This window comes from Coregonus clupeaformis, chromosome 18, assembly GCF_020615455.1.
Source record: "Coregonus clupeaformis isolate EN_2021a chromosome 18, ASM2061545v1, whole genome shotgun sequence".
In the NCBI taxonomy this organism is placed as follows: Eukaryota; Metazoa; Chordata; class Actinopteri; order Salmoniformes; family Salmonidae; genus Coregonus; species Coregonus clupeaformis.
The window spans coordinates 25126432-25152312 of NC_059209.1; the positions used below are offsets into that span (position 1 = coordinate 25126432).

At 41.4% G+C, this 25881-nt stretch overlaps 1 pseudogene; it reads right to left on the bottom strand.

Moving 5' to 3' along the window:
* LOC121557333 overlaps window positions 1-25881 on the bottom strand; it is a 61271-nt pseudogene that overhangs the window by 6198 nt on the left and 29192 nt on the right.

Sequence of the window (25881 nt, forward strand, 5' to 3'; positions counted from 1 at the left end):
CAAAGAATGCTGAGTTGCATCCAAAGAACACCATACCTACTGTGAAGCATGGGTGTGGAAACATCATTCTTTGGGGCTGTTTTTCTGCAAAGGGATCAGGACGACTGATCCGTGTAAAGGAAAGAATGAATGGGGCCATGTATCGTGAGATTTTGAGTGAAAACCTCCTTCCATCAGCAAGGGCATTGAAGATGAAACGTGGCTGGGTATTTCAGCATGACAATGATCCCAAACACACCGCCCGGGCAACGAAGGAGTGGCTTCGTAAGAAGCATTTCAAGGTCCTGGAGTGGCCTAGCCAGTCTCCAGATCTCAACCCCATAGAAAATCTTTGGAGGGAGTTGAAAGTCCGTGTTGCCCAGCGACAGCCCCAAAACATCACTGCTCTAGAGGAGATCTGCATGGAGGAATGGGCCAAAATACCAGCAACAGTGTGTGAAAACCTTGTGAAGACTTACAGAAAACATTTGACCTGTGTCATTGCCAACAAAGGGTATATAACAAAGTATTGAGAAACTTTTGTTATTGACCAAATACTTATTTTCCACCATAATTTGCAAATAAATTCATTAAAAATCCTACAATGTGATTTTCTGGAATTATTTTTCTCATTTTGTCTGTCATAGTTGACGTGTACCTATGATGAAAATTACAGGCCTCTCTCATCTTTTTAAGTGGGAGAACTTGCACAATTGGTGGCTGACTAAATACTTTTTTCCCCCACTGTATAAGCTGGAAGTAGAGGCCTAAGCGTTGTTGTTCACTAGTTTACTCCAATTAAGGGAGGGGTTAGAAAGTAATAAAGGAAAAAATATATTTTTTAAAGGATATGTGAATATGTATGAATGTATTTATATGTGTATGCATATGTGTGTATGTATTTATGTACAGTACCAGTCAAAGGTTTGGACACACCTACAATTTTTTACATTGCATTCTGCAGTGATACGCCATCCCATCTGGTTTGGGCTTAGTGGGAGAATCATCTGTTTTTCAACAGGACAAGGACCCAACACACCTCCAGGCTGTGTAAGGTCTATTTGATGACTTCACTATTATTCTACAATGTAAAAAATTGTAAAAATAAAGAAAAACCCTGGAATGAGTAGCTGTGTCCAAACTTTTGACTGGTACTGTATTTGCTAAAAAATATATGGGGGATTGGAAGTGATGCAGACAATTACACTGATGGAAGCTACAAAAAGCAGTGTAGCCCACTGCCAGTAAAAACTTTATTTTTTAACTGTAACTGGTTTTGAACAAAACATTTTTATCATTTTTCCAGGCTGAAAGGCCTTTAGTAAGCTTTGTAAAAAAATAAAAAATGATCTGCAGTGCAGCCAGCAGGCACACCCTGAACCCATTGATGACCTCCTCGTTGGGCATCTGAAAGGTCACTCTGGAGTACCACCTGGTCAGCATGCTAGAGGAGGGGAAGAATAGGTGGAAATGTCATAGGATGTATCCCAAATGGCACGCTATTCCCTATACCAGGGTTCTTCAATTCCGGTCCTGGAGGGCCGAAACAATAAAATGAAAATCAATTACTTAAAAATCATACAATGTGATTTTCTGGATTTTTGTTTTAGATTCCATCTCTCACAGTTGAGTGTACCTATTATAAAAATGACAGACCTCTACATGCTTTGTAAGTAGGAAAACCTGCAAAATCGTCAGTGTATCAAATACTTGTTCTCCCCACTGTATTTGCAGCTACTCTTCCCGGGGTCCTATAGCCTATCATGTTTTGGATAACGGCACAATCATTTGGGCTTTATTTGGGATTGGGCTCATAAAATGACTAATGTAGGGCTCATAAAAATATTTAACGGGATACTTCCCCTTGAGTCAGATGATCTCGTGGATACCATTTTTATGTCTCTGTGTCCAGAATGAAGGAAGTTAAAGGTACTTTCGCAAGCCAATGCTAACTAGCGTTAACACAATGACTGGAAGTCTATGGGTATCTAGTAACATGCTAGTCCCGAAGTATCCCTTTAATGTAGTGCTCATCTGGCTCAGACAGCATCAGGCTTGAATTTTCATGCTGATCAAAGTTCTAATCAAATCCAGACATATTCATATGCTTTAGAATGACACTTCCGATTTTTGGGGGAAATACAGGGTTACCCGGGATAAGAGGGATTTATTCTTGGGATGGAACATTTGTAAAATACCGGGAAATTATTCAACCCTAGTCCGAATAGGACTATTGACTGATATGTTACTCTAGTATGTGGCTGTATCTTTTAGGGGGCATGTTTTTTTAACCTGTTCAGGCTGGCGACAAAGCCCATGACTGATCTGTTCTTCTTGCTGGTGTCGTGATGCACGTCCACTCCAATCATCATCATCAGACGTTTCTGTTTAAATGTAGAGCAAAGACGGATGCTAAAAATACTACACTATAACAACAAAAAAATCGACAATAGCAATAGGCAACTAACGGTCATCATGTGAAACACGTTTGTGCCCAGCAAGCCTCTCCTGCTCATCTATAATGCTATTGTCAACCCTCATTTAACTTCCAGCAATATTATTCAAATCAGAGCCCCCCAGTCTTCTTCCTCTGCTTCCAGTCACGACTGTGCCAAAACAGTGTGCTCTGACTGCAACCTGTAGCTTGCTGCCTGATGGCAAAGTCATCCTGGTCACATCACTCTTCCAAAGGATAACATGAGCCGCCCCACCTTTACCAGAACTGTTGAGTGGCAGGTACATTTTAAAATAGCTGACTACGGCCTCCCGAGTAGTGCAGCAGTCTAAGGCACTGCATCGCAGTGCTTGAGGCGTCACTACAGACCTGGGTTCGATCCCAGGCTGTGTCACAACCGGCCGTGACCGGGAGTCCCATAGGGCGGCGCACAATTGGCCCAGCGTCGTCCGGGTTAGGGGAGGGTTTGGCCGGGGGGGGGTTTACTTGGCTCATCGTGCTTTAGCGACTCCTTGTGGCGGGCCGGGCGCCTGCAGGCTGACTTTGGTCGTCAGTTGAACGGTGTTTCCTCCGACACATTGGTGCGGCTGGCTTCCGGATTAAGCGGGCGGGTGTTAAGAAGCGCGGTTTGGCGGGTCATGCCTCTCCCGAGCCCGTTGGGGAGTTGCAGCGATGAGACAAGATCGTAATTGGATCGCAATTGGATATCACGAAAAAGGGGGTAAAATACAACAAAATAAAATAACACAATTAAAATAACTGACTTGACTAAAATAACAAAACAAAACCCCTTACATATTCAGACTGCATACTGAAAATGTCATTTTGCTGTATTAAACTCTACTTGTTTAATATCATCCCATTCGCATGTGTCACTTTATGGGTAAATGTTTTTGTTGTTGTTGTACACTACAAAATAAGGTATTTGTGACTTGAAATCCTGATAAGCTCTCTTTATGTTGATTGCGGAAGATACATTTCGTTTGAATGCATTCAGTTGTGCAACTGAGTAGATATCCCCTTTCCCGCTTTATGTCATGCAAAGCTTTAATTCGGATCTCTGGATCCATCAACCCACTGTCTCCATCTGGTGGACACAATGCATCCCTACACCCAAACTTAGAACAGTCAATGTCAGCCAAAACCTTACCAGTAGAGAAGAATATAACACTAACCAGAGGGACGTTCACGGTCCACAATTCTCCCCCCAGTTTGCAGTTAATCTGTAGCAGGATTTTCTGGGCAACGCTCCTCAGCTTTTGGGGTTGGGAAATGGCCCCGTATGTTGATGGCCTACAAAGCCGAAGAGATTTACATATTATTTTTTTTTATTAAACTTTTTATTTATTTTAGATTAACCTTTGCATTAGGCTAAACAAGCAGTTGAGAAACCTTTTTGTGTGCTCATGAAAACCTGGACATTTTGTGAACATCTGGTTCCTAAATGTTGGTTCCTTGCCTTTTCCCCTGAACCCTTTAGTATTCACATACTGTATCTGATAGGACCTGAGGTGAAGGCTAAGCAAAATAGTGCTGGGACCTAGCCATGTTATTTACTTTATGCTTATTGTATGTTGTGTTTGTTGCTGAGTGGACTATCCTGGCTAAATGAAGATGAATAGTGAATTGTCTGGAGGTGTGGCAGTATCAACCTGAGATGGCACTGGACTCTGGACGCAGTACAGCTTCTTGATGGCGCTGTAGAGGTTGTCTCCTTTGCCTGTCATGATGCACACCACCAACTGCACATTGGGCTGAAAAATGGGCCAAAGTTAAAGAGCGAGAGAAAGCTCATTATAATGGATTCATAATTTATAGGATTTATAGCACTTTTCCACATCAAAGCGCTTCACAATGAAAGGACAAAATTCACCTCAACCACCAGCATTATGTTTTACCGATGTGAATAACTCATACAGCATCACAGAAATAACCACAAAGTTGAGGGACATTAGTGAAACAAATCTCATTTGGGGTGTAAGAGAGGTTGGGTAAATTTCCAGAATTGTTATTATATTACACATCATGGCCTATACAGCTTCTGTGATTCAATAAAAACAATTGTTCACAAAAAAAATAATGTTCCAAGGTGCTCAGAGGCGGTAGTGCCATGTCCTACCTCACTGGTGAGCTCCACCTGGATGGGCGGTCCAGCCTGAGGCTCATTGGCTGGGCCACCTTCCCAAAGCAGGATACTAGCTCCTCTGCCTTCTCAGCACAGCATGTAGAAGATGGCCCAGCAGTTCATGGGGATCTGATAGACAAACAACAGAACAGGCCAGAGGAGAATAGAGCAGTCAGTAAGGAGACAAAATGGTGAGTCTGAGATGGCATTATTCCCTATGTAGTGGACTATTTTTGTCCAAAGCCAGGCTGATTTCCGTTTCTTTTTCTTCAATTAAATAAAACATGTTTTAAGTGGCTGCATAGGACACTAAATATCCTCTCCGTCTGAGTGGAGCATAAATATCCTTAAATCAACCCCAAAACAGACTTCAGTACAGACTAGGGTTTGGCTTGTGGGCGGACGGTGTCGAGTCGCAGGAAGGACACAATATAGAGGACTGTAGTTCCACACATTGGTTATGATTTGGTGCTTAGTCTAGGCTATATGTAAATCTTATTTAAAATTGTTACAAAAGCCACAACCAATCTCATTAAATCCCTGCTAAGAATAAAACACTGTTAGGCCTAGTTATTTTTTTCTTGGTAAAGTGGTTCTCTGTAGCTCAATTGGTAGAGCATGGCGCTTGTAACGCCAGGGTAGTGGGTTCGATCCACGGGACCACCCATAAGTAAAAATGTATGCACACATGACTCTAAGTCGCTTTGGATAAAAGCGTCTGCTAAATGGCATATTATTATATTATATTATTACACAACAGTGGTCCAGCGCAGATCTCACAGCCTACCTCACTGAAGATGCCATCGGAGGAGACTATAACCTACTGGCAAGGTCGAGCGGAAATTATGGTCGCTTTCCAGTCATGGCCAACGTTGCCCAAAAACACTTGTGCATCAAGCGCTCAGTCTGAACATGTTTTCAGTAAAGGAAGCAATTATCACTTCACTCCAAAGACTTCTTAAACCAGAAACGGTGAACATGCTGTTATTTTATTTTATTTTTAGTCATTTAGCAGACGCTCTTATCCAGAGCGACTTACAGTTAGTGCATATTGTTTTTTTTGTTTTTGTTTTCATACTGGCCCCTGTGGGAAACGAACCCACAACCCTGGCGTTGCAAACGCCATGCTCTACCAACTGAGCTACATCCCTGCCGGCCATTCCCTCCCCTACCCTGGACGACGCTGGGCCAATTGTGCCTCATGGGTCTCCCGGTCGCGGCCGGCTACGACAGAGCCTGGACTCGAACCAGGATCTCTAGTGGCACAGCTAGCAGTGGCACAGCTAGCACTGCGCCACTCGGGAGATTGCCAGAAACCTTTAGGTAGGCCAAAGACAACAAAAACAACCAGAACTAATGGTTTCTCATTGCTATTTTTTTTATTTAATTTTAAATGTAGCCTATATTCAAATCCAGATGCATCCAGATTTGTATTTACAGGAACCATATGCATTGGGTGCATTACCCATTAGGGCGTCAACCCACGATGCTCAGAATGACAGAAAATTACATTTCAATTATGGTAATTGTTTCTGTATGATAAGTTGGATTAAGGAATAAAGACAGACACCAATGTTCAGTTCAATAGCCTTGTTGAGCCTTGTACAAATCCCTACGTCTGGAGTCTGGGGAACAGTCCAACTAGTCGATTACCTATCAACTAGACTCCGTAACATCATCCTTTTCAATAGAAAGTGCAAACATAACGGCATAACATTGCGTTCTTAACAGTCAAGTCATAACAATTGAAAAGCATGACATTTTCTTTTTACTTCAGCTGTCATCTTCCTTTTTTAAATTTTTTTTTTTTTTTTTAAATTTCTGAAATATTTTTTTTAATTAACAGACAACAAGTTAAGTCTCTTGCTTACAGAGTAAGCCTGTCCGGTGGCTTGCACAGCCGACCCACCCGTGAGTAAGTATTGGCTCTGACAGGGGTAGGATTAGGGGCCACGAGCTGGAGAGTTTGGTGGGGTAGAAGCTTCACCTTCAGTTGGCTCATGTCTCAATTCTGCACCCCTTACCCTTAGGCCTGGACTGTGATCCAGCTCATCTAAGTGAGTGTATGGCATGTTCTGGTTTGTCTGCTCTGCTACGCGCAGATCCACCCGATTGCGACGATAGAGGGAGCCACCAACATCCACCAGGTAAGAACGTGGTGCAACTCTCTGTAGGCATGTGCCCAGCCTCCAAAGTCCTGTGTGGTCTCCCGGCAGCGGTTTCATCCTTATAGTTTCACCCACCTCCAGCTCTGGTAGGTCTCGAGCAGTCCGGTCGTAGAAGCACTTAGCGAGCTGCTTTCTGTGACGCAGTTTGTCCGTGACGCCAACCATGACGCAGGGCTCAAGTAGCTTGTTAGCTACGGGGATAGTAATCTTCAGACGTCTGGACAGAAGGCGTTGTGCTGGGCTGCTGTCCATGTTTTCGGTGGGTGTGTTCCTCCACTGTAAGATCGCTTTCCATGGGTCGTTGCTGTCGCGCAAGGCCCTGCTTAACAGGTTTTTTGCAATCTTGACAGCTGATTCTGCCTTGCCATTTGCTTTTGGGTGTCTTGGAGAGGAGGTCACGTGGTCAAACTCCCATTCTGAGGCGAAACGCTTGAACTGTGCAGTGAATTGTGGGCCATTGTCCGTGATTACCTTGTCAGGCTGACCTTGCCTTGCAAACTGCGCCTTGCAGCGCTTTATGACCGTCTCTGCGGACAAGTCAGGGAGCAGTTCAATTTCCCAAAAGTCAGAGTAATGATCAACGAGGAGAAGATAGTCCTTTTGTCTGTGGCTGAATAAGTCCATGCTGATGATTTGCCAGGCCCTTGTGGGCAGTTCGTGTGACATCATGGTTTCCTTTTGCTGTTCATGAGCGTACTCGTTGCATGTGGTACAGTTGCTGACAAAGTCTTTAATTTCTGCTTGCATGTTTGGCCAGTATAATGTTTCCACGAGCCTGACGGTAGCATGCGTCACCTCCAATGTGACTGGAGTGTATGCGGGTAAGCATCTCTGGACGTAGTGATTTGGGAATAATGACCTTCTGACCTCTGAACAAGACGCCATTTTGCACACTGATCTCATCTCGAAAGGTCCAGTATTCTCTCACTGTGAAAGGTGTCTCCTCTTTCAGATATGGCCAACCTGCAGAGCCATGGACTTCAGTGACTGTAGGTGTTCGTCCTTGTCAGTATGTTGCCTGATCTGGGCTAGGCGGTGATCTGTCACGTTTAAGTAGTCTGCCTGATTGATCTGTTGAACATCTTGTTGTTCCTGCTGTAGCGAACAGATGGCCTGCCGCTGATAGGCAGTGCCTCTACCTGTACATTGTGCTGTTGCCCTGCTCAGTGTGTCGCTGATGTACATCTCAGGTCCTGGCTTGTAAATGACCTTCAGGCTGTAGTTTTGCAGAGTCAGGAGCATACTTTGAAGCCTCTTGGGCGCGTTGAGGAAAGGTTTACTGAATATGGCAATGAGTGGTTTGTGGTCAGTTTCAGCGGTGACCAGCTCTCGACCATATAAGTAGTGATGGAATCGCTGGCAGGAGAAGACGATGCTGAGGCACTCTTTCTCAATTTGTGCATAGTTTTGTTCGGTGGGGGTGAGCGCTCTCGAGGCAAACGCAACGGGCTGGCCTTCCTGCATAAGGCAGCATCCAAGTCCCCTTTGGCTAGAGTCGCTCTGGATTGTGACAGGCTTCGTGACGTCGTAGTAGCGCAACACTGGCATGGATGAAGCCAGATATTTCATCTCCTGCACTGCGGCCTCGTGCTTGGGTAGCCAGTGCCATGGTGTGTCTTTGTCCAGCAACCGGCGCAGAGGCTCACAGACTGCTGATAGGTGTGGCATGAACTTTGCAAGATAGTTTGCAAAGCCGATGAGACGCTGTACTCCTTTTGCATCAGACGGGTTTGGCATGTCGAGGATCGCTTGGACCTTGTCTGGGTCCGGCTTCAGGCCTTTTGCCGAGAGAATGTGGCCATGGAAGTGGACGTCTTTCACCTTGAACTGCAGCTTCTTCAGGCCAAGACGAAGCTTAACTGATCGGCAGCGCTCCATCAGTGCCAGGAGCTTCACATCGTGGTCGCGTTCTGCTTCTTCGTCTGTTTCACCACAGCCTACGATCAGGATATCATCGGCGATGGGTTCAATGCCCTTGAGCCCAGCCAGTAACTCGTGCTGCTTGCGTTGGTATACCTCAGGCGCCACTGAGACACCAAACGGGAGCTTGAGCCAGCGTTTCCGACCCCCAGGGGGTCCAGAAGGTAGTCATGAAGCTGCTTTCTTCGTCCAGCTTGCATTGAAGGAATGCATCTCGGGCATCCACCAAGGTGAAAATCCTGGCCTTGGGAAGCTTATAGAGGACATCCTCTAGTGTCGGCATGATGTAGTGGGATCGTTTCAGTGCTTGGTTCAGATGCTTTGGGTCGATGCAGACCCTCAGCTTCTCTGGTTTTTTTCACTATGACCATATTGCTGATCCAGTCAGTTGGTTCAGTCACAGATGTCATGTGGCCATCGGCCTCATACTTGTCCAGCTGGGCCTTCACAGCCACTTTCATTGCAATGGGCACATTGCGAGGAGCACACTGGACTGGAGTAATGCTCTCATCCACTTCAAAGTGTACCTCCCCAGGCACTGATTCAACGGGCATGTTGAATACATCGTCATATCTGCTGAGTAGTTGTTCTTTGGACAGGGGTCCATGCTGAACATGATCCACAATGTGCAGGTCATTTGGTACAGTGAACTGCATCAGTCCCAGGCGTTCGCATGTAGAGCCTGAGAGGAGAGGATTTTGACTGGTTTTCACAATCTCGAACTCCAGCTTGTGTTTGCGTCCCCGAATAACACATTCGGTCTCAAAGGTGCCCATAGAGCTCATTAGTTCTCCTGAGTACAGCTTTAGTCTAGTATCGCTGGGAAATAGATGTGTGTCAGGTGCCAGATTGATTTTGTCTTTGTAGCTCATTACGTTGCATGTAGCACCCGAATCCAGTTGACATTGTTGTTGCTTGTTGTGTAATCGTAGTGTCACAAACCATTTCTTCCCTCTTGAGTGTACAGCCCCAATGGATTCATGCATGTAAATGTCACTTTCACTGTTCAGCTCTGAACATTGAGTAACATCATCAACACAGTGAATCTTGCCCTCACTCACCCTTCTTTTGCTTTTTGAGACACACTTTTGCAAAGTGATTATTAGTTCCACAAGCTCTGCATGGTTTTCCATAGGCCGGGCAGTGCTCTTTGCCACGTGTGTGTGTATTCCCACAGTATTTACATGCTACGGGGCTCTCTGTGTTCACCGTTCGTGGTGAATTACTCTGCCTCGATTGGTTTTGTCTGAATGTCTGCCTAGCAACAGCGTGAACAGTATCAACGTCGGAGCGTGGGGTTTCGCTTTCCATTGCTCTCATTCTCATGTCAGTGACTTCAGCAGTGCGGCACATTTCGATGGCAGTTACTAATGTTAAGCCTCTCTCTCTCAGTAGACGCCGGCGCGTATTCTCATTTGCAATTCCCAGTACTATTTTGTCACGAATCAGTTCATCTTTCAATCCCCCGTATTCACAAGTGGCGGATTTCTCTCTCAAACGGGTTACAAAGTTGTGTACTGACTCACCCTCTTCCTGTTTGCAGCTTCCGAAAACGAACCGCTCGTAAATTACGTTTCTGGCGGGTTTGAAGTAATTCTCCAATGCATCCAATATAGCCTTTGCATCACACTGTTGTCGTGCCGTGAGGGTGAGATTGTGCCGGTAGATATGTGTTAGAAATTGCGTAATTCAAATCTGGTATTGGAATAAGAATCAAGAGATCTTCAATCCAAGCTTAATTTATTATATGCAAAATGTATGTATGATAAGTATGAAGGTTCGTATATACGGGTCCACTGAAATACCACGCAGGGCACTCAGTTAACTAATCCATTGTTCTAAGTTCTTCTTAAAATACTCTGACAGAAATCCTCCACTTCTTCTGTTGGCCAACCAGAGCAAAGGACTGAGTGTGGTCCAGACTCCATTTCAGCCAATCCGTTCCATTTGTTACAAGGCATAGTTGCTATGATAATAACCTGCGGAGTCAGCACCGAGAATACACAAAATCCACTGTAGCCAGGTTCAAGGACAGTTTCACAGACAACAAAGAGAGAGTGTTCTTATCAGCCTGTTATGTGAAACAATCCATATCAGTACAGTGCTCCTCATTAATGCATTCCTTCCAAGCTATTCATCACATACAAATCCAATTAAAAAAATAAAACCCATCAATTCCCCCTTTTGACACCCTCTAGGGTGTCACTCATTAAAATACAATACAAACAAAAATAAACACTTTTATTAATAGACAATTTGATAATAAAAGTCCTTCAGTCCTTCCATCGACACCCAACTTGCAAACTGTTACCAGTCATCAAAGAAGTTCAAACCATCACATAAGGAAAGACAAACATTCACATGGTTAACTTGATTAATAAAGCATAAAACACAGGATTAATAGAACACAAAACACAAGATTATTAAAACTCTAGGGTGTGATTAGAGATTTTTAAAGGGACATTTTTGAATTCCCTCTTTTGACACCATTTATGGTGTCACTCTAAACAGAGTATAATCACCCTTAAGAATAACAGGATATGGAAATTAAATCACAACATTTAATGTTAATAAAAAATAAAAAATTATAATTTTAACCCTCTATTCCTCCCCTACACCTAACATGTACTGAGTTGGCTACCAGCCACCCAGGAATCCTTTACCTTCACATCAGGAAGAATAAACAATCACAGTGGTTAGTAAAAACATAAGGTAATAAATGAGCAAGAACTGAAAATAAATGCGTGTATGTATTTTACTAGGCAAAACATGGATCATCCAGCTTGGTCTCAGAGTCAGTAGCAGAGTCACCTGCATCATCCTGGGCCGGTAACAACAGCATCATACCCGACGCCTGCACCACTCCTACCACTGACCTCCTGAGACAGGGGACGATGCAAGCAGCACAACACATTAACAGCAAAAACACAATTACTAGGGTCAGAAATCCAGTAACCACCATAGAAGAGTACTCACCAAACCAGTCACTCAGCCAGGAAATAAGACAACATCCACAAAGAACAAGTATACCCATAGAAGCTATAACTTCACCCAGAATAGTCACAACAATAGTTTTCCATTTACCAAATATGTTATCAAACCAACCGTTTATGGAGCTATCAATACCAGAGTTCTCAACCAGTTCGTTCGCCAGCGTGGTGATGGTCACTCAAACGCTTTGGTCACGGGCCCGTCCGGTGCTATATTGTTGGAGATGAAAGTACAACACATATATCCAAACAGAACACAAACCCCGTCCTGCTCAGCCAAAAGCATATCTAAAGCTATTCTATTCTGCCATGTCATTAAGCTAGTTGCCGCTGTCTGCTCAGCTAATCCCTTTATTGCATCACGAGTGTGGTTTATAAATACTTTGCTGGTTATATTAAATATAATTTATCCAATCTACATTTTTATTAATTGTTGACCACCAGAAAATACTTGATTCAAACCCAGCTGCGATCTGATTGTGGATCCCATCAATATATATATCCTTTCATCAAAGGATCCCGGGAGGAGGTCCTACTTTCTATGTGACAACTCACCAGTCTCCGACACGTTTGATTGTTTGCGTATGTAGGTGAGTTCACAATCAGTTATCACCACACATCCATCAGATGTCAACACGGGTCTGGTTTTTGGCTCCTAAAATCCTCTGGCTGCAACAAAGAGGAGAGATTAGACTAGAAAAACAATTTAGAATCCCCTGTGACTTCAAATTGAGGCAACCCAGGTCGGGACGACCCCGTTATCGGGCTTGCATGGAGGATAAACCTGACAGAGAGTCAAAGCCTGTCAAGGGGAACGGAGTAGTTGTCAACCCTGGTTTGGCTGTCCCACAGGCAAAACAGTCCTCTTTAGACATAGTTTTTTGCCGTATACTGAATCCATTCCAACCACAGGTTAAGATTTCTATACCCCGTTTCCACCTGTACTACTTCCTCCAGGTCTATAGTTTTGCACTATCTTTACCACAGCCCCGGTCTCACTACCTCCCTCAGAGAGGTTTACTCTAGAATTTCCCCTTTCCCTACGTCTAGCTGTCTCCTATGCCTTTTCAACTTGTGTTAGGTTAACTACTACTTCTGGCTGAAACAGGAGGGTCCGTGTGTGTTAGGAATATGGCCCCCACAATCAGACAGCTACCTACCGTCGGGAGACCTGTGAATCCCCACCCTTGCCCTGAGAACATGTCAGATGCCAGAGGCCAACCCATTGCTTCACCTTCTATCGAACTCACACAGGGATGATCAGACAGGGTAAGGGAATCTTCGTTAAGGAGCCAACCCCCGAGCCCTTGTGGTGATCGGATCTTTCTCCTAACTCTGTGTTTGTTCGTCAGGTGTAGCTGGGTTTACCTTTTTGCAGTGAGTGACATGCACCCAAATGGATCTCTCAGCTATTCTGCTGGCAAAGGCAGTACTTGGTAGGGCCCTTCCCGCCAGGCCTGCTTCAGTCTCCTGGTTAGATAGAGTGGGTCACCTTCTCCTTTAGTTCACCTGTGGGGCACAAAACCTCTGACATACAGGTGTGGTTAATAAACTATCATACATGTTTTTTTTTGTTTTTAAGTATTTTGTCCTCTCCTTCGTATATATTTAATATTTAATCCAACCATCCCCCTTTTTGACACATGATTTGGCCATGTGTCAATATTACCACCTATCTAAACAATCACTTTAGTTAATATTGGTAATTCATTATCCAATTGCCATTCCTCCACTCTCTCTTCTGTTATTTTATGGTTCAAATCAAATATATTATTACCAAATTATAATCTTCTTCACAATTTTCACAGTACTATAAATTACCCTCAACTTAGTAAAATAAACTATCTTAAAGTCCTCCTCTCATGCCTTTAGAATTTACTAGTGTGGATGATTAAAATAACACCAGAATGTTAAAACAGAGTTCAGAGGCCATTGAAATCATTTAACGAACTGTTTAATCCCATAGTATACTAAACATTACCATTATTCTAAATATTTCATAAATGTTAGCTATCCCAAGTGTTCATTAAATCCTCATGACATTCATTCTCATAAGAAATCATATATACCCCAAACTCAGCCAAAAGCTAAAAAAAAACTCCATAAAATTCACTGTGTGCTCCTCTAAGACCTATCACCCCTGACCTGCTGAAAACCCCCCAAAATTGAAACAACAAGGCTTTATAAACATCATACTAGGTGTGTTGTTTTTTATTTGAAAACCCAATTTGAAAAACAACCACAAATAGCCAGGCCTTAATTTGGTAGTTCACTTTTATGACCTAAATACGGCCTAACTTCACTACTGCTCCCCTAGCCCTTGGCAACATTCCAACGAGATGAGCTAATCTCTTTCTCCTGGTTATCCCCAGTCTTAACCCATCAATAATTGTTTGTATCAATCTAATTCCTCATAACTAATCTATAAAACCACTCAAAATTCCTCGAGTATACAATTATTATTTAATTGATTACCCTAACTCTGCTACATGTACCAAACATTTATATTTTCCCCGCTAAACCATTTCAGTTCGCTATTCAATTTATCTAACTGTTCTCTCTGATTATGCCCTAATTAATAAAACAAATACTTGCTATCGTTGATTAGCATACATTTAATGATGTTCCTACCATCTGAACTGTACTGTCTCTCACCCTCCCCTTGCTCCTTCGGGGAGAGCGCATGGTAACCTTATAACATATTTTCATAGACTTGTCTAGAATACTTCTATTTAAGCTATCTAATTCAACCTTTCACATCCACATAGTAATCTAGGTATATAGCCCCACTGCGAAAGCTTTGTCTACTGTCCCTACCTGTGTTCGAACCAGGGACATCGCCAGTCACTCCACACCATCTACGATTCTCACAAAGTAAATACTTTCACGTCGCACATCCAGCCACGTCATCACCCCCGTCTAGCCAGCCCTTCCGTCTCAAACACCCTAGTAGCCTAAATAAAACACACTCTAACAGCGTTCTGCATTTTCCTCTATCATCGGGTTTAAGAACTAACGTAACAACATTAACTATTCTCTATTGCTGTAGTAACGTCTTGTTTGGTTCAGTTTATTTATTACGGAGTGTCCATAATACTATAATAATACATAATCGAATTCCCCTCATGCATACAGATTTCACTTTATGCCATTGAAATGCCAAATAAACCATAATAGTTCAATGGAGCCCCTTATTGGCTCTCCCCTACCTATACATTACTTCTACAACCACTTTAGTTATGGTCCGATTACAAATTAAACCTTATCACATGATCAAACAACGCCACAACCTTAAACTCATATGGGGCGGCAGGCAGCTTAGTGATCAGTAGCGCCGCGCCAAGAACCGAGAGGTCGCCGGTTCCAATCCCCGAGCCGACCAGGCGAAAAATCTGCCGATGTGCCCTCGAGCAAGGCACTCAACCCCAATCGCTCCTGCAAGTCGCTCTGGACAAGAGTGTCTGCCAAATCACCAAAAATGCAAATGTAAATATTCTCTACTTTCTCACCCATCTCATCCCTCGTCAGAAACCCACAGGCACCTCTCAAATAATCACCCCGTGGTGTTCCCAGCCAACTCCAGTCTTTCCTCGCTCCAAAAGCCACACTTTCGCTCTCTCCAGCCCCTCCCCTCGCAACTCTCTCTCTTCAGCTTTTGAGGAGCTGGCTCTTTTGAAGAGCTGTTTTTCGTTTTAGTGTTCTAAATATTCTGCCGTTATTTAAAGTACTTTCATCTAGTTATTCAAATCAAATTATTCCCACCTAATTAGTTAAAGTTGGTGCATGTTTATATTTAAATGATAAACCGAATTATTTCAGTCTAATTGTTTAACCAGTATTTTGCAGGGTCAAACATTACATCAAATAATCAAAAAAAAAAAAGCCTCAACCCAAGCACCTAAAACCAGTATTATGCTATGTCAAACATCAAACACTGAATCAAATAATAAACCAAATTGTTTCAACACAACTATTCAAAACCAGTTCAGTCACACAATTAATCACTTTAGCTTTATGTTCCCAATTGTTTTAACGGGTTATATGGTTTAAGCAACCACAAACCCAACAGTTATCCCCAAATTATACAGTTTGGACAGGCACAGACGTCTTTGATCCCCAATTAGTTTTCTATCAAGGGATACTGGTTTATCATTCACACTCTCATTCATACGACCACACTCTCACTGTCTAACCTTTTATCATGCTTCCTATGATTTTTAAGTCATAAACCGTACTGTCACACCACTTGTGTAGAATAACTTCTATGGGAGTCAGACCCCTCTAACCATAGTTCACTACTTATTTAAAACACCTCCTATGGGAGTCACACCCTCTAACCATAGGTCACACCATTTATTTAAAATACATCCTATGGGAGTCACACCCTCTAACCATAGGTCACACTGTTTATTTAAATTACATCCTATGGGAGTCACACCCTCTAACCATAGGTCACACTGTTTATTTAAAATACATCCTATGGGAGTCACACCCTCTAACCATAGGTCACACTGTTTAATTAAAATACATCCTATGGGAGTCACACCCTCTAACCATAGGTCACAATGTTTATTTAAAATACATCCTATGGGAGTCACACCCTCTAACCATAGGTCACACTGTTTATTCGCTTTAAAGTGCCACCTATGAACCTCTAGTCATAGTTTGCACTCCCATGGGTTTAACCATCACAATTATCAAACATTTGCATAGTACATTATGAAATCGAAGTAGTATACTGTAATTGTTATTTATAGTAGAATAGGGTTCACTTACATCAAACAGGTGCTTCACAAAATTAATTTGGATAAAGCCAATGTGCAAAACTTCAGTTATATTACAATAGGTGTTTTGCTTACCTTTATAGAAGCCCGGGCAATTTGTGAAACACAGTTCGATGACAGTGATGTCCAATAGGCTGGGTGAATTCCAGCGAAGTGAAGTTCCGCTACCAGATCACGTCGGGGTCACCAATTGTTAGAAATTGCGTAATTCAAATCTGGTATTGGAATAAGAATCAAGAGATCTTCAATCCAAGCTTAATTTATTATATGCAAAATGTATGTATGATAAGTATGAAGGTTCGTATATACGGGTCCACTGAAATACCACGCAGGGCACTCAGTTAACTAATCCATTGTTCTAAGTTCTTCTTAAAATACTCTGACAGAAATCCTCCACTTCTTCTGTTGGCCAACCAGAGCAAAGGACTGAGTGTGGTCCAGACTCCATTTCAGCCAATCCGTTCCATTTGTTACAAGGCATAGTTGCTATGATAATAACCTGCGGAGTCAGCACCGAGAATACACAAAATCCACTGTAGCCAGGTTCAAGGACAGTTTCACAGACAACAAAGAGAGAGTGTTCTTATCAGCCTGTTATGTGAAACAATCCATATCAGTACAGTGCTCCTCATTAATGCATTCCTTCCAAGCTATTCATCACATACAAATCCAATTAAAAAATAAAACCCATCATATGCCTGCATTCGCTGCCCATTAAACTCCTCAGAGTTGCCGCTTGTACCTCGTTGGGTTTCTCATGTAGACCGGTCGCCAGCGCATAGTCCTCGAATTCCTCCCTGAAGTTGTCCCAATTAGTATTCCAGTCCCCTGTGAGAACCATGTGATTTGGTGGCGGAATGTTCGCTGCCATAGCAATGGAATAGGAGATTTCTTTGTCTTCAGTCATGGAGGTAGGTAGTGATGCTAGCTAGCCAGCTAACACGAGTTGATCAGTGTTGTGAGTAGGAAACGGCTTGTGTTCGCATATGGAACGTAACTGCGCCTATACTGTACTTAGCTACAAAAATAACAAACGTGTGTTTTCCGAGCCACTTCTGATACCATGTTTCTGTATGATAAGTTGGATTAAGGAATAAAGACAGACACCAATGTTCAGTTCAATAGCCTTGTTGAGCCTTGTACAAATCCCTACGCCTGGAGTCTGGGGAACAGTCCAACTAGTCGATTACCTATCAACTAGACTCCGTAACAGTAATGCATCTAATGAAGCAGTCTATAAAATGTATTTTTCAAATATTTGCCAAAATGTAATTAGCGGGAAAACACCACTCTAAACAGAGCACCTGGGAAAACACCATTCTAAACAGCGCACCTGATAGAGGTTCTATATGTGACAGAGATGTAAATCTCTGTTAGAAATGTAGGAAGAGGGGGAATCTAAAGATGCAACAACTAGGGTGGGTTGCTAATATGACTAGGATTGTGCCTTTGGCTAGTGGACAACAAAAGAACGTTGATATGAAAACCAATGGAACAGGAGAGAAATGACATAGCGGTGGGTACAATAGGGAAGTAAATGGAAAACCATTTGCCAACATTATATAATTACTCTTGTCTATACAGAAATAAATAAAATACTTCTAAATGCTTCACCAGAAAGCATGACTTAGCCACAGAGGAATCGGGATCATTAGCTTATTTCTTTTAATAGCTGTGGATTGTTTCAAATCACAAGCTTGTAGGCCTATGCCTATTTGGGAAGCCCGCTATTTGGGCAGCGAGCGTGGCAATAGGCCTAGCTGATTGTTGAGTTGCGGCTGTCAGTGAAAAGCATCTAAAATATGTGTGAAGATAATGTATCTTGAGTATAATTTAAAATGTTGAGACAAGAAGAAGGGGAGGGGTGTGTGGTAAAGATATAGGCGAGGCTCTCTCCAGAATAGCTCAGCTGTCTCTCACAAATTCTTTCATTAAATTAATTGTTTGCCCTTAGATTTTTTAAAATAAATTCCCCATTACATACTGTATGATATCAGTAATAAATGTACCGTTAATCCCGTGTCATTTGGTGACATAGATTTCTGTTAAAACATGTATTAGTCATTTATCGTTCTCATTATCGGAGTGGAAACGTTGTTTGCAGAGTTCACAACCTGCTACACTTGGGAGAAACAAGTTTTGTTTTTGAAATTTGTCAATTTCTTAATTGTCTTTTGTTTGGAGTGCTCCACGTGAGCATGTGTCTGGTTTCTCTGTCCTGATAATGTTGAGGGAGCATGCACGCCTGAGCACGCATAGAAGTACCTGGTCTGCTGTGCGGAAATGTAGGAAAGTGTTTTTACATCGATTGCGAATGATAATATAGTAAAACTATAGTTCCTCATAGTAAGCTATTTGAAAAATCTTTCCAACAATCTCCCCCTCGATAATCACCTATCTTCGGTGTGAAAGAGCAATGGAATTTATTGGCCTATAGGCCATGAGTTCCATGCGTCCATTTCTTTAGCCGCCAATGGATCACGGTGTATTAATGTGTCCATATGGCAGAGGCTGGTGATCTCGCATTAGTTTACTTTTCACTTTAAGATTTTTATCATTTTAATTCAGATGATTAACCACTTGACAATGATTTTTAGAAATGAAAACGTTACTATTGAAATTAAACTGTTCCACGAAAATCCGCATATCAAAATCATAACTGGCACGCAGAACGGTAGAAATGGTAGGATAAATTGTAAGCTTCCCCAAATTTACGCGCCACCTATGAAGTCTTTATAAAATAATTGCCTCCAAGTTTCGGATTTTGCCTATAGGCTACTTTGAAGCAAGACATGCCTCATAATATGAAATAAAACATTCAGGTTTCAACAATTAAATATGTTTTGAAAATGCATACTGCCTCAAGCTCACATTGTAAAGTGGTGGGTGATGTGCTGATTGCCTGTTGCCTGCACTTGAATGGGGAATCGGAGGCGCGCTTCAATTATCCACTGTGCGCTGTTGTGTGCTGCCTGACTCCATTCAAATTCAAAGGCTAAAACATTGTGTGGCATCACGATGTCGTCACTATCGACGATGGCTGTTAATCATCGTCGCTATATGGTGCTATCGTAATGTCGCCCAAGCTACAGTAAGCTAGTCATTCCCCTGACATCCTCAGTTGGCTGTACTTGACCCTTTGACCCTGAGACTCACACAGCTGATGGAAGCATCCCTGACAACCTCCCTGGACCAGCTGACATCAGCTCCAGTGAACAAGGATGCAGAATTCTTCCTGTAGTCTAGATGGAACAACACAATAGTTCATAGTACTTTTTATAGTTACACAAAGAAAGGTCTGTGATCCTGTATGCATGTGTAGTGTATGATGAATTATGACTTTGCTAATGTTTTCAAGTGGAACCTGAGAGGATGTTTATTCAGTGTTAGAGGGAGTAGTTTTAGGGTGACACACCATAGAACAGAGGAAGTCTGTTAGGTGTCCTCCTGGGATTGGTCTGTAGGGGAACACCCATATCAGATTACATAGCATATATACCACAGTAAAGACAAAAGAGGACAGAATAATCATATTAGAGATGGGGCGATTATTCTCTGGGTATCTGCAGGTATCTGTAAATCGACGCTGTAACCCTTTGTTATGAATAAACCTTATGATGAAAATACAGCGTCAGAGGGTCCTCCTTGTCACACAGCATAATTAGCAACGTTAACTCGACACTACAAAATGGCGGCGAGGATTTGGAAGGTATTGCGTTTTTCCTCAGCGTTTCATTCATGGGCGCCGAGCTGACTCTAGCTCCAGAGGCAGATAAGGGTGAGTTTGCTCTCAACTTTGGGCTCTGGTCAGTTCGTGTGTCTGTGTGTGTGCGTTGAAAGAATGCACCGTTAAAGAGCTTGCGTGTGTGCGTTGCTGATGTGCTGTGAGATAGGAGTCCGTTCTAAATTTGTTTGCGCTGTTAAACAACGCAAAAAGGGGGGAATGTCTATAGAGATATTTTGCTTGAATGAAGTTCAAGAAGAATAGATTGAGAGGAATAAGGCCTAGGAATATGTGTGTAACTTAGAACCGCTGTGAATCTACGGAAACCCTCTTAAGGAGGTGATCATTATGATGGGCCAAAAAATCCTATAACACGTTAGGTGGAGTAGGTGAGTCCAGGGGACTTGAGGCTGTGGTATATATTTGATTGTATGTTACCGCTCAGCTTGTGGTTGCCGAATCATTTGTTTGATGTGACCGCTCATTAAATTTCCGGCAGGACCTCGTGGTAGCAGAAATTTAGCAAACAAATGAATTTTACGACGTGGCGGAGGGAGAAATGCTAAACGTGGCCTGCTAATAATGCTTCATGCTACATGCTAATGCTAATTTATTCATGCTACATGCCAAATTTGATGCGTGCTTACGTTCGATATTTTTTCCTTGGGGGTCCATTGGAATGGGTCGAGCCTCCAAAACTGTGTTTAGTTAGCGTGGGTTTTGTGCCCTATGTTTTGTGAGCTCTGTTAAGTGTTATTGTTTGTCTATAAGGGGTAAAAGAGAGGAAGGATAGCGGGACTGTTAACGTTCTGAAGTTGTCTGGCTTGGAGAGAGCTGGGAGAGAGCTCCTTCCACTGTGAAATCATAGTGATGAATGTACTGTGCATGCGTGTGATTTTAAGACACTAGAGTGACGTAGGGGTAAATATGCCACTCCTCTGCTACACTGTGCTGCGGGGAGACGCAGACGAACGAAGGAACAAAGAGAAGGGAACATTTAGAGGCTAATAGTGTATTCTGGTTGTTACATCGGCTGTTTGACGATGAAACTGTTTTCTTGAGACCTATTGAATTGATAAATGAGAGAGAGATGTTGACGGATTAAAAATAAAAATTAAATAAATAAATAAAATAAAAATGTTATTGAGCTATTTATATTATTCCTGAGTTAATTCTTAGCGCGAATGTGACTAGAGGAATATTGAATGGTTGTAATAACTCAGTGACTGCATAAACTACTAAATTATTGTCTGTTTCTTTGTTCTTTTGTGATATGAGAGACATAAGAGGAACGAGGAGAGAGAGAGAGAGAGCGGAAGTGCTGACGTGTACATCATGTGACAGGGTGTGACGCGACAGAGTCTGCTGCGACAGGATCAAGTCAAAAAATCAAGGCTAGTACTGTTTTATTTACAAAAAACCTTGCCTTCCCATAAAGGATATGTTGTGTGCCTAGCTTAATTGATGTTATGACAATTTGACAAGGACTTGGCAAAAGACTGATCAATTGATGAAAATAAAATTGCATTTTGGAGTTTTTGTGCATGAGTGGGTTTGATTAGAGTTGAGGGGAATCGAGTACTGACATTCTGTAAAATTAAGATAATTGGGAGCTTATTAAGCAATGAGTTTGTGAGTGCTGTAGTGTTGTAGGATTAGAAGTCTTTATTTTTTGGATTGCTCTGAAGTTGACTACTTTCATTTACTTTCCTGATTGAATGTGGTAAGATTGCCACTAATCAATAATTTGGTAAAATAAAATAAAATGAATAGATAAATAAATTGATGAATAAATTAATTGATTAATTAATTAATTTGGGGAAGAGAAAAAAAAATAGAGAGAAAAAAAATTGGGAGGAAACTATAGGCTATATAGTCTAAAATAGAAATAATTTACAATAAATGAATATAAAATAGTTGTTACATGGGGGGGAAAAGGACATAAGAACTATGAAAGTAATTACACCTGTTGATATAGTTGAAAATAGTAAACATTGCAATACCATTAACTAAATGTTATCTGGAAAAGGGAATAAAAGTTGGCCTGACATTGAACAACCATAGCTAGTAGAAGGAATTTTAACCTGACGTCATCAACATGATGAAAGTGATTGAATAATAGAGAGAGGAGAAGCAGAGACGACCAGAAAGATGAATCCAAAACTCCAGAAGTAAGAAAAAAACCGAGATGTCTGGAAACTAAGAGAAGAATACAAGATATTTCAGTTCTGATCAAAGCAAAGATGAAGACAAAGATGAAGACTTGGAGATTAAAGGTGCTTCATATTCAAGAGGATTTTATTCTACAATGATTAGTAAAGAAGAAATAGAAAGAGATATAGACTGAAGTATATTATGCCTGGATAAGGGGAATAATTTAGAAGAGACAAAGAGAACTGGAACAACAACTCAAGAAGCTGAAGATACAGAAGAGAAGAGGGAAAAACTGCTGAGAAAAGGATCCCAAGAATTGGAGGAGAAAAAGTATACATTGATGGAAGATGATATTTCGAGGACAGAACTTAGAATATAAGCTTTTGAAGAATACCGATATGTCAACAACAAGAAAGAACAGGACCAAGAAACTCTCAGAAAACTTGATGAAATACAACTGGGGGGAGAAGAAGAAGGAGAAGAAAAGCTTTGGTTATGAAGAATCAGTGTGAACCAAATCAACAATCACTGCCATAGCTTCAACTGAACAAGGTCAAATGCAATTGTACCTGCCACAACTAGTGGTACAAGTTGGTTCATATCCATAGATAGTTTCTGGAAAGAAAACATTTCAGAGGAAGATACAGGAGCAAGTGAAGATCATCTGGAGGACAGGTGAACCCTTAAAGGAGCAAGGATTCTAGGAGTGCCTAGAAGATCCGAAGGGGGGTGTCAGCTGGTAGCACCAATTTGGAAAAATATCCAACAATTGAAGTGAAAATAAAAGGACTATGAGAAGTGATGGTGTATAGCGGAAAAGCTTTTATCTGTGTTCAGCCTGAAGAGGTTACACATCTCACTATGTAAAATTAACTAATTAGGATAGGGATTCGAGAGAGTAAACAGCTGATTACTCTTAAGGAACCAATTGAGATCTGCTATAAAAATCAGAGAAAATTAAAATACCCATACTGGTATCAGAACATATACCTATTGCATTGTTGGGAAGAGAAGCATTGTGTAAGTTGAACTGTACAATAAGATGTCCACCAGACGGCTGTCTGGTAGAAGATTTTAAAAGAGTAGGGTTTTTGGGAATCATATTTGCTTGAAAAGATTGTCCTCCTTCCTATGGGACAATCTGTTTGAAAAATAATGTTAAAAGGGGTGACTGTTATTCTTGGTTACATTCCTACACCAAGAGATTTCAAACTAGGCTAAAAGATGCTCAATCGTTTGCCAAGTCTGTGTGTAAAGAAGTCAGAAGCAGGTGGGGACTTCCCGATCACATATTGAAAAATTAGTGGTAAAGGATTTTTGTGGATAAATCAGTGAAAGGGTTTTTAAAAGTTAGGAGAAAAGTCAGATTAAAAAAAAAAAAAAAAGTTAGGAAAACTAGGGTTGAAGGAACTCTAGGACAGTAAGCTAAGTTTCAAAGTTAGTAGTAAGAGAGAGAGGATAGTGGTGAAGGAAAAATGTAGAGTTTAGTGAGAAGATAGATATGGTAGGAGTTTAGATCTGTTAGGAGCAGTTGCATTGAGAAAGTATGCGTTGCTGAATGATAAGAGAAGATTGAGGGTGATTGAGTATCTATATTTACAATTCCCAGCAGGAAGATCAAGGTAATTGTAAGTGTATTTTTTATAATGAAAAGTTTGAAAGTGAGGGATTAGAGTTAGGACTGAGAGTGAATGTAGTGACACTAGTGGTGATAGATGGAAGTACAAGTAAAGAGTTCAAAGCTTCGGGGAAAATGGATGAATCAACAATGACATCAACACTTTAGTATATTATAACAATAGTGAGAAGCAATTTAACTATTTCAACATTGACAGTTATTAAAGCCATAAATATATCACATTTGATTACAAGGGAGCAAATAGCTCCAGCACCAATTTTAGAGGAAAAGACTGTTATTAGGATTAGGATGGGTGATACAGCTCATTTTCCTTGTAGGGTTAAACATTTGTTTAGGCCTAGGTTTAAGTGTTATTGGTTAAATGAATTAACCTAGGTGAATTTGTTAGATAGGAAGGAAAATCAGTTAACAGCGCTTCATGAAGCATTGGAGAGGTAACCAGTGAAGGCTAAAAGCTGTTTTTGTTCTAATAAAACATATGATGGATAGGAGTTATTTAGGGGTTTGTGTGGTGAGAGTATATATTCTTACCTATGGATGGATAGGATGTTGTTACATGTTGAAGTTGAAGCTTCCATATTTAAAATTAAAAGAGGGGAAGCAAAGGGACAGAGAAAAATCTGATTCTGAAAGAGAGAAGTTTCATAGTCTGGGAAGCCTATCATTGGAGGATAAGTCTAAGAGAGAAGTGGGGATTTTTCCATGGTATGGTGTAAAATTTTATTATTATTATAGTATTTTATTACTAGACTTTTAAAAGCAGCTTTGAGAAAATGTATGACATCCTCTTGTGGTTAAACTTTGAGGGAAAAGCCGTTTGTCCTAAGTTATTTTTCGAAAGCTTCAACGTGGCCCCTAGGAGCTGTGATGGGAGGCTTTCTGAACACAGGACAGGCCTAATAAACCTAAACATAGCGAATGATTAAGAACCAGAAGAACTCTATTCAAGTTGATCATAATCATTCGTAATTATAATAGTCTGAATTATTAGTCATTAATTTTAGAGCCCGACCGATATGGGATTTTGGGGTCCGATAGCGATTTTAGGGAGGCAAAAGTCACCGATTACCAATATGGTTTTTTAAAGGTGGAATGAAAAACATTTTTTAAAATACAAATTGTGCTCAAAAGGTTTAACTGATACTGCAAATGATGATTTCTTAACTAAATATTAAAATAAATAAATTTGTTGTTTACATGATGACCACCAAAAAGCAACTATATCCTGTATAAATACAAAACACTTCAGTTTACCTTCTTAGGTATAACTTACAGATTTGTCTATCTATGGCAGTGGATAAGAATGCAGAAGTGTTAGTGCTGAAGCACAAGCACACAAATAAACAACTGCTGAATGAATTGAACCTAGTCTCAACATGAATCTGAAACTGCACTTTTCACAAGATCACAAACTATGCAGTGAAATCCTGTAACATGCAGTTCATAATGTCACCACTTTGGATTGAGTAGATTCACTACAGTGCTTTACAACAGTCAAGGGTCATGTAAAGAAACACTTTATGGCAACCTTGCAATGAGAGCTTGTTCAGAGATACTTTTGAGGAGATGGGAAACTCCATTGGAATTGTGCCCATTGTGCATGTTCCCATGCGTCGTCAATGATAGCTGTCCTTCAAGGAATGTAGCTATGGGAGTCAATAGGCCCTTTTCACGATGACGTCATCTAACTTCCGCCTTTCCGCGTAGCAGGTTAACTTCACTTCCGTTCGCCCGTAACCTGAGACTTCTCAACGAAAATACAACTGTTGACCACTAACTAGCAAGCTAGCTACTTGAAGAAATTCCAAAAGGTACGTTTAAGTTAAATTAGTAAAGTTAAGAGTAATAATGTTTACGTATATGCAATGGTTTGTAACTTGCTAACGTTATTGTTAATTCATAATTGTTCACTGCCTTAGTTACTTAAAAAGTGGGCTAACGTT